Source organism: Cololabis saira, chromosome 21, assembly GCF_033807715.1.
Source record: "Cololabis saira isolate AMF1-May2022 chromosome 21, fColSai1.1, whole genome shotgun sequence".
Lineage (NCBI taxonomy): Eukaryota > Metazoa > Chordata > Actinopteri > Beloniformes > Belonidae > Cololabis > Cololabis saira.
The window spans coordinates 20052773-20065034 of NC_084607.1; the positions used below are offsets into that span (position 1 = coordinate 20052773).

The 12262-nt window shown below is 40.9% G+C and overlaps 1 protein-coding gene across 2 annotated transcripts in view; it reads left to right on the forward strand.

The window, feature by feature from the left end:
- Window positions 1–12262, forward strand: part of LOC133421517 (cytohesin-3) — a 51150-nt gene that overhangs the window by 9995 nt on the left and 28893 nt on the right. The window lies entirely within an intron of this gene.

Below are 12262 nucleotides of genomic sequence, written 5' to 3' on the forward strand. Positions count from 1 at the left end.
ATGGCAATACACCACAGAGAAAACTTTGAATAGACTTGGGGGACGTTTTAGATGGGTAGTACATTTGTGAAATACACAAGGATACATGGAGTCAATATTTTTGCTTTAAACCTTTAGCAGTGAACAGATCTGTAAAAGCTTTTTCACCCACTCTTCATAGACTGAAAGATGCTCAAACTAAAAGAAACATGTAATAGACAGTTTGTAGTTGTCTTGCATGCCTTCCTGGATGTTTCATTGAGGATCTGGTCCTGGTGATGTAGTCCTGGGACCCTGTTTACCATGTATAGTAATTTCATCTATAATATTGACCAGCCACCAGTTACCCTCAGTTTAAGAGGCCAACCTGTGCCCCCCCTTTGACTCCACTCCTGCTTCAGCAAACTCTTTTGAGCTGGTTTATCGAACCCACACATACACCGTGGTGTCAGTTTCTGTCAAGATGTAGCCCTGCATTAATCTCACCTCCGTAAATCAGTGGTCAGTGGGTTTCAGCTTCTCGTGTTCGCACCTTGCAAATCTCCAGGATATGACTAATTGCTGGAATACAGCATGCGCGCCACACTTGGGCATAAAGCTGTCATTGTGCTGTGTTGGGAGTTCTGGGGCACACGTCACCGTGGCACCACAGACAGACATATGCTGCTGGGAGAATGAGATGGAATAGCTGACAAGCGTCAGGAGTGAAGAAACACACACTCATGCATTCATGGCTGCAAGATAACACACAGAAACACAAATGGCATTTCTCTCCCCTCTCTCTCGGGGTATTTTTACTGGGAAGATAGTTAGCTGGATGGACGGATCATGACCTAGAATGATTAAAGCGTTTGTGCAATTTATTCAACAGTCTGTCCTTTCATCTGAAATAAATAGTGTCCTGGATACTGCTGGAAAGGAAAGGCTGCAGAGCTCCTTTTAATTTTGCATAATTTAGAGTTGTGTGCAGTTTCTTTCTTAGCAACTACACACACCCACTCATGAGCCCACGGCAGAGTAAAGACCCAAGTTAGTGTTTGTGTATGTGTCATGCGTCAGGGGTCAGGACCAGGACCAAGTACATGATACGGACTCTTACTGGCTTTGATTGCAGATATGAACCTGTTCTGAGTGATGAGGTCGGTGGGTGACATTTCAGTTGAGAACATTTAAGCTCTGGCTGTCATCGTTCCCAAAGTGACACATTTACTTTGCCGTGGTCACAAGTGGGGCCAGAGTGAGGGCTGAAAAGTGACAGCCATAATGAGATATCGCGTGTCAGAAGGAGTGCGAGGATGGAGGAGCATGTGTGACTGACCACACAGAGTAGAATTTAGTCACCGTAGTAGCAATGGTGGGATGTCTGAAAGGGAACGAGAGAGTTAGACTGGAGATGTGGGTGAGTGTAAAGATGAAGTGCCAGAGCAAAGATGGAAAATTGCCAGTGAAGTGTGGAGCCTTGCCAACGAAAGACGGTGAGCCAGAGTAGCAATGAACTAGATATTGTTACTGAATCAGTTCTGCAGTGTATTACCGGAGTTTCTCTCAGTAAAAGCATTTCTAGTCTGTCACAATTAACTCACTGCGCAGAGAGTGGCCATCCATAACTATCTATCAAACCAGGTCATAATTTCAACAGGGATTGGTTTCTGCTCCTATCTCTCACACTGTGCTTCTGTTCTTCCTGCTTGAAATATTTTCATTGTTTCAGAAAGATCCCTGAAACCAATATCTTGGACGTGTTTGAACCACACAGGCCGTTTACTTTTGCCGCTTCACCGTTGTGGACTGCCTGAAAGTCCTCTACAGACCTTTATAGCTTGTAGAGGGTGATTTCTGTCGACTTTTGGCTGTCTGAACTCTCCTGTCAGTGCCACTAGTTGGTTCCCATTTTTTGGATCCAGTGAAATATCTGAGAGGATTTACATTCCCTCCTTAGTTTAACATGGTTACAGTCATTTTATGAATCCCCTGTGCATTCTTCCTCCACAGCCATAAAACTCCAAATTCCAATTTCTTCAAATGTTTCCTTTGGTTTATGACCGTCCACCTCCTAACTAATGACTTTCCCATCAGTCTCAGCTGTAGTTTCTCTTCTTTATGAGGTGGCTGTTTGTCAGAAAGTAGAACAGGTCATCTACTAAATGGAGGGTTGGTGATTGACCAACAGTTTCTTCAGTTCACGTGCCAGAGAGTTTGGTCAAGATGTGAAACCCCAGAGTATCATGTGATTAATAAATGTTCTCAGTGTATATGAATTAAAGTGGTTCGTGTAAGAAATACAAACCACTTTGACTGGTTGACAATACCATAAGAGTGCTCTTGTTGTGTCCTGTTTACCTTAGAAGTCCGAAGTAGGAATGATGATCATCAATCAATAAACGTTGCAACTGGTATGCAGCCAGAAAATGATGATTGTTAGAAATAATGATTCAAAAAGAGAGAAAAAAGCTGTTAATGGCATTTAGTGGATAGAAACCATAGCAACATGTCTGCTGATTTAAAGCAGCACAATGTAACTTTCAGCTTTTGTTGAGTCTGGCGTCTCCTTTGGACAAAAGCGGTAGTGCTTTACCAGTAGTGTGGAAGGGTTCCTACCATCCACCTCCAAGTTACATAGTGCCAGTGAAGGCGATACAGACCCCTCAGTCCATGACAGAGGTGTCATTAAACCTGTTGTAAGTTGATGTACCATCACAAAGACTCTGGAAATATTATATTAAGGTGGAAAAGTTACATAGTGCTGCTTTAAAAAAAAACGGACAGTAGTATGTTTATGTATGGCTTAGTATGAATAGATTATAACATAATTTATAAGATTAACATTATTGTGTATTGAAAATGATTTTAAAGTAATGATTGTGTGCATAAACCCAGTACAAACACAGTTATGAAACTAATAAATCAAGTGCAGACCTCAGACCACAATCATCTTTTTTCCAACCACAGGAGTCGCCCCCTGCTGGCTAATAGAAACAATGCACGTCAAAGGTATCTTCACAATGGCTTCACTTTTTAGACCAAATCCACATTTTACATCCCGTCAGTTAGACACCCCCACAGAGCTGCCGGCACGGCTGCCAAGACTCACACCTGCCTCAAATCATCCCTCTTCATTTCTTTACCTTCTCTTGTTCGTGTTCATTATCTGTTGTTGCTGAAGAATGTAACAACTCATCTTTGCAACGTTGGTCGTACCGTACAAGCGTCATAGTGATTATGTCTATAGTAATCTCCCTGACATGTTTGACATTCAGCAACACAATGCCCTCTGCCACAATACTCTATCAATGAACAATAGGCCAAAAAGAGCTCGTCAGGCTTTGTGACAGAGTGTGGCTTATTGAAACACGTTCTTGCTCTGCATGAGTGACTTTGACAGTACACATATACTTCTTCCACCGTTTCACTGTACACTTTTCATTTCTTGTAGAACCATATTCAGTGTGTTCAGTGGAAGCTGTATGAATGATGCCCATATGGTATGAATCAGGGCATTTATGCGAGACACTCGCTTCACTGAAGGGCTTGTAATGGCTTGTAATTTTTGGCTACAGACTGCTCTATTTACATACTCTGTAAATCAGCCCTTTTTACTTAGCAGGTTAGTATGTGAATGTGCATTTCAGCATGTGGTGTGTAGGCTGAATGTACGCTGCAACCAAACTCAGGTGATAAGAGACTCACATGATGATATGGATGTAGAGATCTCAGTCATTGGCCGGCATCAGGACATCACCGGCAGCTTCCTGCCATGTGTAGATTTGGGATCTGGGGAGTTGGTTGTGCAGATGCTGTATTTCCCTTGTATACACTGGTCTCTAAAGAAGTTAACACGGGAACATCCTGAAGCTTTAAATAGTATTTTCAAGGATTGAATCATCCTTTGCTCGAACCTTTTTTTTACTTCTTTGTGAAGGGTCACCTGGTTCACCTGCACTAGGGATCTAGAGGATTGTGGCTTTGGGGAAACTGATAGAGCATGGATGTTTACGTCAAGCACGAGGAGGCTCCAGCAGGCAGCCTGTAACGGCTTGTGTGCTTCCTGTGTGACGGTAAAGAACCTGAGGGGCCCTGCAGGATGTCAGGGAGCAGCAGTCCAAAGTTGTGCAAAAATATTTTATATCCTGACATAAACAAGGTTTATGCACTCAGCGGGCACTACTGTCAGCTATAAAATTATAATATTTATCACTGTCAAGACTTGGTGCATTTGTCTTTGATTGATGCTCATCATCTGAGAAAAATAACACTCCTTTTTATTTTAACATCTTTGTGGTGGCTTGAATAGAGTGAAGTCAAAGACTTTTGAAACAATGAACACTTCTGATCAGGATGGATTCTGCATCGGGTTGAGTCACAGAAATGCTTTGAAGAAAGTACTTTTTCCCTAAACAAGATTCATTAACAGTGCAGATTAATCCGAAATGTGTGGATTGTAAAACATGGGTTGTATCTGCCATCACGTTCACTTCTTCTATTGGAATTAAATGACCATAAGAAAGATACCAAGGTGTACATTACATGACTGTATGAGTCAACAAACTGCAAAACTGTTAGATTGTTTGTGTCTTTGATGAATGCCTTCTGTAAAATATAAATCATGTATTATTCACTTCAATTGAATGTTAATATGCATATATGCTACACAATTACATTCAATCCATAAGTGTTGCAGGCTTCTCAAATAATACAATATGTTTAAAAAAATATCCAGAAAATAAACCAGACAACTACAAATATATGCTTTTTTACATGCTTTTCCCCTCTTGAGAAATGCCGCCATAGTTCAAAACAGCAATCACTGGACGTTTATTTTCAGTCAACTGTAACTTTTCTTTTTCTTTTCGGTGAGTGGTAAAATCTTCATTTTTATCTCAGTGTTAGAGGAACTTTGGTTAATCAATAACTCTGGTGTAGATGGACAGGTTAATTGCAGACACTGAGCCCGGTTTGCTCCCTCACACAGCTTTCTTCACCTACTGAGTTTGGTTTATATCAAGCTTAAAATGCATTCATACTTAGCAAATTAAATTTGGCTTATTGTCTAAGTTAACTAGTTATTAATAACGTGTGATATTTAGTGGCTTAGCTGGCTGGGCTGAACACGCTCATCGACTGTTATGTGTATTTGACAGACTCCATCTGGTGGGCTGCTCCTTTGTCTCTCCGAGCGGCCCACCAATAAAACCTGAGCAGGTTCAGGTTTTATTTTATGACTCATGAAGGTAGACGATTAATTGACTCTTAGAGTCTCAAACGCAACAAACCATAATAATATTTAAGATCCTTTGGAATACATGAGTGACATTTCATCTTCTGATTGAACTCAAGAGAGCAAACTTTTACGTCCCAAAATGTTGAACTTCTCCTACATAATACGACTTTACTGGCTTTAAGGAATTCTGAAAGGATGCAAAGCAGTGGGATTTGTGTTGATTTTATTTGTTTTACCAGTAAAAAAGTTCTTCATTGCGGTTTGTAAATGAATTTGTGTCATGTATCTTCAGTTAACCAACTGATGTTTTTCTTGCATATTAAGTTCTTGCCAGTGTGACTCTCCTCTGTTTACGATTGTATGTCTTCATCTGCTTTGACTGTTGTGCCCTCTGGCTTCTCTGCCACACCGGTGGCCATGCACAGTCAGACTCGTGGCACAGTGGCTGCTTCAGAAGTGAGTGGGGATATACAAAAGACGCCTGGCTTCTGTGCAAAACTACTTACTGTAAAGACACAAGTGTGCGTGTTTCATCTATGACCAAAAGGTCAGTGAACACAGAGGGCCCTTGTTGAGTTGGGCCTTCCAAGGATATCAGATAGCACATTATATCTACACGTGACATCCCGTCTGTGGCTGGAGTGGGACTCAACAGACTTTAAGACGGATTGACTGATATGAAAATCTCAACTTTTGGGATTTAAGTCTCCTTCTGTGCATGGGCCACTGCAGCAGTAACGTCTTAAGTTTCATGTGAGCATGAGATGTGTGCATAAATCCTCCTCGACCTGGATTCTGGATTAAAAAACAATTTCAAATCACTTGAATGATGACAGGTCATACTTTTTGTCTGAGGCAGAAGAGGAAAAAAACAATTAAATGGGTTTTTAAAGAAGTATCCAGGTTTCTCTTCATCGACCAATCAGAGCAGGACAGTTAAAGACCATGGCTCAACGAGGTTGCAGACTCGGATCTGCGCTTGTATATTTAAAACCATCGAGGGGCTTGCAGAGGGTAGATGTGGGGTAAAATCGGGATATTTTTCCCTCCTTTCTGAACAAATCAGGGCTTGCTTAAACTCCCAGATGGCTACAGTACTGAAGTTAATTTCAGTGGAAAGATGATCAGATCCACTTTGATCTTTGTCTGTGTCTTGATTCATCTTGGTTTTGTTTAAGAGCCGGTGTGTTTATGTGCATGGTTCAGGACTGTGTGAAAGGGAAGAGAAAGCTGACCAGAGTGGACAGGAAAAGGGAGTGTTGGAACTATTATGTAAGCGCACAAAGACAGTTTGACCTGCAGGAAAAAGGTGCATCCCCCAAAGATTGCTTATTAATCCAGAGCCCCATACTCTGTAAATGCAACACTTTAAGAGTTTAAGACTTTAAAAGTGACTTAAATTTGACTAATTCATGCTGTGTGTCCCGGAGGAAAATGTTCACACTGTCGCCCTCTGAACTTACTTCTGGTTTCTCCATCCAGTTCATCACATTAGTAATTCCTAGACCCCTAAGTTGATTAAAGCACTCTGAGGAGAGTTGTTTTATATTTCTATATATTTCTATATTGACATAGATTTTCAGTTTCTGAGTGATAACTGTGGTTCACTTTTCACCTCGGTTGTCCCCATCACACCTTTGGCATCCAACGTTAGTGTTTTGTCTCGCCTCTGACTGGCCTTTAGCCTCTTACCACCTCTCTGTCGTCCCCCTAAGGCCTGCAGGACTGCCACTCAAATGCCGGCGAAGCTCCAGAAAGGGATTTGTAAAAGTCAGTGATTTATTCATGAGGTCAATGTGTCAGTTAACTACAATAGAACATTGTCAGTCTTTACCATATCTATTTAAAAAAAAAAAAGAAAATATGCAGTCATTATTCTCCAACCCACTCCATTTTTTTTTGCTGTAAGATGCTGTTGAATGATGCAAAATTAATTAATCTTTCATACTGCAAGAGGATGAGTGTGACTGCTTCGACGGTGCTTTGAAGTAGGCTGATGCTGTTCCACGCTCCCCATCAATGGCTTTCTGAAAATGAAAATGACAGCAGTGCTCTTTTTGTGATGGAGAAAGGCTACTAAGAGCACAGCAGGAGGACTATAGAGTAACCTGTGATTGGGTGTTTATGCAGTAACGTAGTTTGTACAGTATATGCCTCGGAGATGGAGATGAAAATGTGCGGCGGTTCCACAGATTGAAAGAGAGACAGATCGCTCAGATGCTCAAAGTAGGTTAGTGGTGCAAGGCTCACAAAAGCACTACATGCATACCTTATGGGGTTCTCTAAACAGCAAAGTCACATATGTTTATATATACATGTTTGTGCAGGACGGTGAGTATGTACAACTGGGTATGTTTGTATGCTTTCTCCCACGAGGGATAAGCTTAGGACGTGAGGCCTCATACGCACACAAATATAGGAGGTCAAGTGGTGAGGGATATAGATGAGAGTTGGAGGATTAGAGGTTATGGCTCGGGCTTCTGCTGTCACTTCCCCACAGGAGCGCTGAAAAACACGTACGAACAGGAATCTGCCTCGACAAAAACGCAGCGCTGAACAAAAAGAAACGGGAAAAGAAAGTGTTTTAAGTCTGTCATGAGATTTATAGTGTGCTGTGTCACCAGGATTTTCTGCTCCTCACTCCTCATTTCAAGGGTCTTTTCCTTTGCTCTGACCCTTACATTCTTATGTTGTTTTCAAGATAGTATGACCATATTGATGTAGTGAAGACTGTGAAATATAAAATGAATGGCCTTGACATTGCGTTGGTCAGGGGGAGGGGCTCCTAAATCCATACCAGGACAACCGAAGCTTGACTCATGGCCCCACTCGCGGCGCTTTCACCTGCCCTCAGCTGCTGTTACTACACACACTTTCACTGCTTTGGGCACATTCTCACACTCATAGCACATAACTCTTTAGACATCAACATCGTAGCTCCCACAGATGATGATTGCTTATGACTGATAATCCGAACAGCTTTCAGCGGGTCACGACCATTGAAAGACACACATATAAAGTGGGTGTAAGGGTCATCTCAGAACGCTAGTGATATACTGTGGTTCCTGAGCCCAGGTTCCTCCACATATGTGTTCAATATCTTTGTTGTGATTTTTCATGCAGAGTTTCCATCAACATCTGCGGCTGTGGGTGCCATGCGTAACCTTAAAAAGGTTTATTGCTCTTGAGTCATGGTCCATCGAAAATGTCATGTGGCCAGAGGATCACGATGCCAGTGATCCATCACTGATCTACTGAAAAGCAGACTCTGGGTGATATACCTAAGTTGAGCCAAACATCAACGAGTTTTCATTGCCTGGCAACCGTTAGGAGGTCATACATATGCTTACTGCCACAAGGAAACGTTGGCTTCCTTGCACTTGTTAACCCTGGAGGAAGAGGAAACAAATGTGCTGCCCTTTGCTTAGATGAGAACATTTGATATTCAAAAAAATATGCTAAACTTTTACATAAGTGGATTTAACAAGGAAGTACAAGTTTGTGATTACTTTCCCATCCAGGTTCGGTCCTGCAATCTGTCATTGTGTTGTTTGCAGCCCTGTCACTGGTTGCTGGCTGTAAGTATAGAGCAGGGGTATTCAACTAGATTCGGCCGGGGGCCACATCTGCAAAAAGACTGTACGGACAGGGCCGCACAATTTGAAAATGTGGGGGTTTTCAAAATGTATTTTGCATTCAAAGACGAAGACTTATGTAAATATAATACATTTGTATTATACATTTGAATATATCTAGTTTACATATGAATTATGTATTAATTGTCTCCAGATTTAGTAATTGTGAATGTTAAATATAATATTCAGATAAAGAAATATTATTTTGAATGCAAGTTCATTTTGAAACCATGCATTGTGCAAACTTAATGAAATTGATATTGACCTACTTTTAATAAAACACGCCATAATGACAAAGCACCACTTTCCACCAAGATTTCCTTATTTGAATATTACATTAAGCATTGAGCACAACCATTTTAGTCCATAGTAGCCAGTTATAAAAATTTTATAAAAAAAAAAAAAAATAATTTTTCAACAAACACCCCCTTTTTGGAATTATGACCAGGGGCCACATAAAAGCTCCTGGCGGGCCGCATGTGGCCCGCGGGCCGCCAATTGAATATCCCTGGTATAGAGGATACATCATAAATGTCATGCTTACACAATCTAGGTGTATTACTCACGTCTAAAGTTTTTAAAATGTTGGCTAATCTTCTTTGCATTCATTTACTAACGTAACTGCCTCTTTTGTAGGTTTATAAGGTTACATTGAAGGGCCAGTAGTAAGTACTGATGGGATCCACATCTTGACTTACTCATTTAGCTCTACATCTTACAAATGAATTAGCCTGTCACCTAAAAACGTAACAGTGAAAGAAATGTTTGAAGAGACTGTGTACTCTATAATCCATCACACTGCACCATTGGGGAGGGATGTGACCTGCCTCATATTTTTTCTCCAGCAGGACACTGAGCTCAAACATACAGCCGGGGTCATAAAAAAAAAGAGCAGATGGTGGGTGGCCTCCAGTTTATCCTGATCCCAACATCATATTTATAGTTCAAGAGAGAAAACACATTGAGACAAGAACCGTCCCACCAAAACCCACACATTATAGTTATAAATAGGTGGTTGTAAATATTAATCCAATTTAAGTGAATGACGGAGTCCACACCAACACCGTAGACAAGAATTGACGGTAGACTGTGACAACAATGGTGCCAAATGATGTTGTTGTGTTTATTTTAAACACGTATACAGACACAAGAAGTGTTTGGCACTGGTATATTCACTCTGTTATATTTATCGTTGTAATTCTCGTAGTGAATGGCCCTTAAAGTCACAGGGAAACCGGAGATTATTGTGTGGAGTTGGCACGTCTTCCCTGTGCCTGCAGGGTGCACCAGCTTCCTCCCACAGTGTATAAGACATGCATTTAAGATTAAATGGGTTGCACGATGGATATAAGCTTTCTGTTTCTTAGTTTTGGTTCTTGATGAATGATGATGAATTGGCAATGTGTCCAAGGTGTCTTGGCCTATGACAGCTGGGATAAGATTCAGGCCTCCGTGACTTTGAACAGGATGTAGAACTGGATGGATATGTGGATGTGCTCTTGTCTGCAGAACGACAGAATCTGGAAAACCCCTTAATGCAGAACTTGGGATAGTGATCGTCTGACTTGAACCGCCCACATATTTTGTGCAATAAAGAAATCCTGGCTCAGCGTTTAACTCAATTATAAACTTTTTTTCTCTCTCTGTCCTCCTCCTCCTCAACTGCCTCTTCACCTTCCTGCTGTCTCGGAACAACATATAGTCCTAATATACAGCTGGGGGGACTCTTTGTCTTTGTGAACCGCTCTCCCTCCTGACGGTATCCTGGCGTTGTGCTCTTCTCCAGATTTTAGGCTCAAACCGTTTTAAGTTGCCCACACTGTCGCCTTGAATCAGACCTCGTGCATGTTCTTCTCATCTCTTAGGGGTCCGCCGTCTCAGACTGTGTGCATTTGTGACTTTGTTCATTTCCTGAATGGTTCATTTTTTCAGTTTTCTGGTGTTTGAACAGAGAAAGTTTCTTCACTCATGTGTCCTGACAGACCTGCACGCAGCAAATAGTCCTCTTTTACTTGAGACCTGATGCACTTTCATGGCTATAGTTACCTGCTACTTTTGCTTTGTTGTTGAGTATTTTACTCATGTTTGGCTTGCAACCAAGAATAGCAGGTCAATTGCCTGTTTGATGAATTGAGAAAAACTGGGTCCCTGATGTCAGACTGCGAATATCATAGCAGATTTGTTAAATGTCAGATTTAATGCAGACTTCCAGTGGGTACACTGATGAGTTATTTTCCTAAAGAGTTGATCCTTTCTTGTGGACGCTATGATCTTAAGGCTCCTCATATATAACAGATGAGGTCAGCATGAGAAAAGGTTACCATTGTTAAGAAGTTAAAACATTTACAGATGTACTTATTGTTACTATGGTTAGGTCGCTAAAAATGTTGGAAAAAAAACCTTAAGTCATGTCAATTGTTCTAAAGTATTTTCCCCTGGAAGGTGGAGATCACCTGAGAAAGAGTGTCAAGTATGGATTTGTCTGACCAGGGGCCAAGCCGACTAATTAGTCTGATTGTGTTTTATATTGTAAATGGGTAAACTGGCTGTCGTGATGGGTTACTTCATGTCCCCCCACCGGCAACAGACGTAGCTAGAGGCATTGTGTTTTTCGAAAGACGGACGTGTCTGTCTGTCTGTCTCGATGCCTCCAGGGAATTTCTTTAAATTTGGCACAAACTGTCGGATTAATTTTGCAATAAAGATTACATCTTGGATTACATTTATTTCAAAGGCTCTTGTATGGAATTTTTTATATTTCTTTTATGTGTGCAGCAAAGATGAGTTTCTGGTTCTTGTTAGTTTTTCTGGGATTTCCTACCCAGTAAATAAATCCAGATATATGAAGGACAAACATCTGTTTTCCCATTGTTAATAATCAGTCTCTTTCTCATCTGAAAGTCCTTCAAGGGAGAGCTCGCAAGAGTTGGTGTTAACCATTGGTGAAGAATCAATTGAGCTGTAGTGGTTTCCAGCAAAGGTGTTCGGTCCGATCCAGGTTTCTGTTAACTGTGTCAATGCAACATAATGGCTCTAATAAAGGAGGACCTGGTCGTGCACTGTAGATATAAAGCTCCTGGTAATAAAACACAGATGTTTATACAATTTTACAGAGATGAAAATATATGTATGAGTATTATATTGCATCTCTTTCAGTTTATCATCCTTGCGTGGCTACAAGTTTGAACCTTAGGGTAATAGATGAACGTAAACTACAAAAAACGTTTCATCATAATTCATATTTGGTTGGATTTGTTTTGTTAGATTTTTTTGTAACTCTTCATCTTCCTTTGCTAATATAAAAAATATGAAGAACATATTCTTTTTACATTAAAAGACCAACAAAAAGTAAATGAAAGGACCTAAAGAACATAAAACAAAGGATCAGGACTCATGTGGAGGAACAGAGCATTATCATACACGTCTGGTT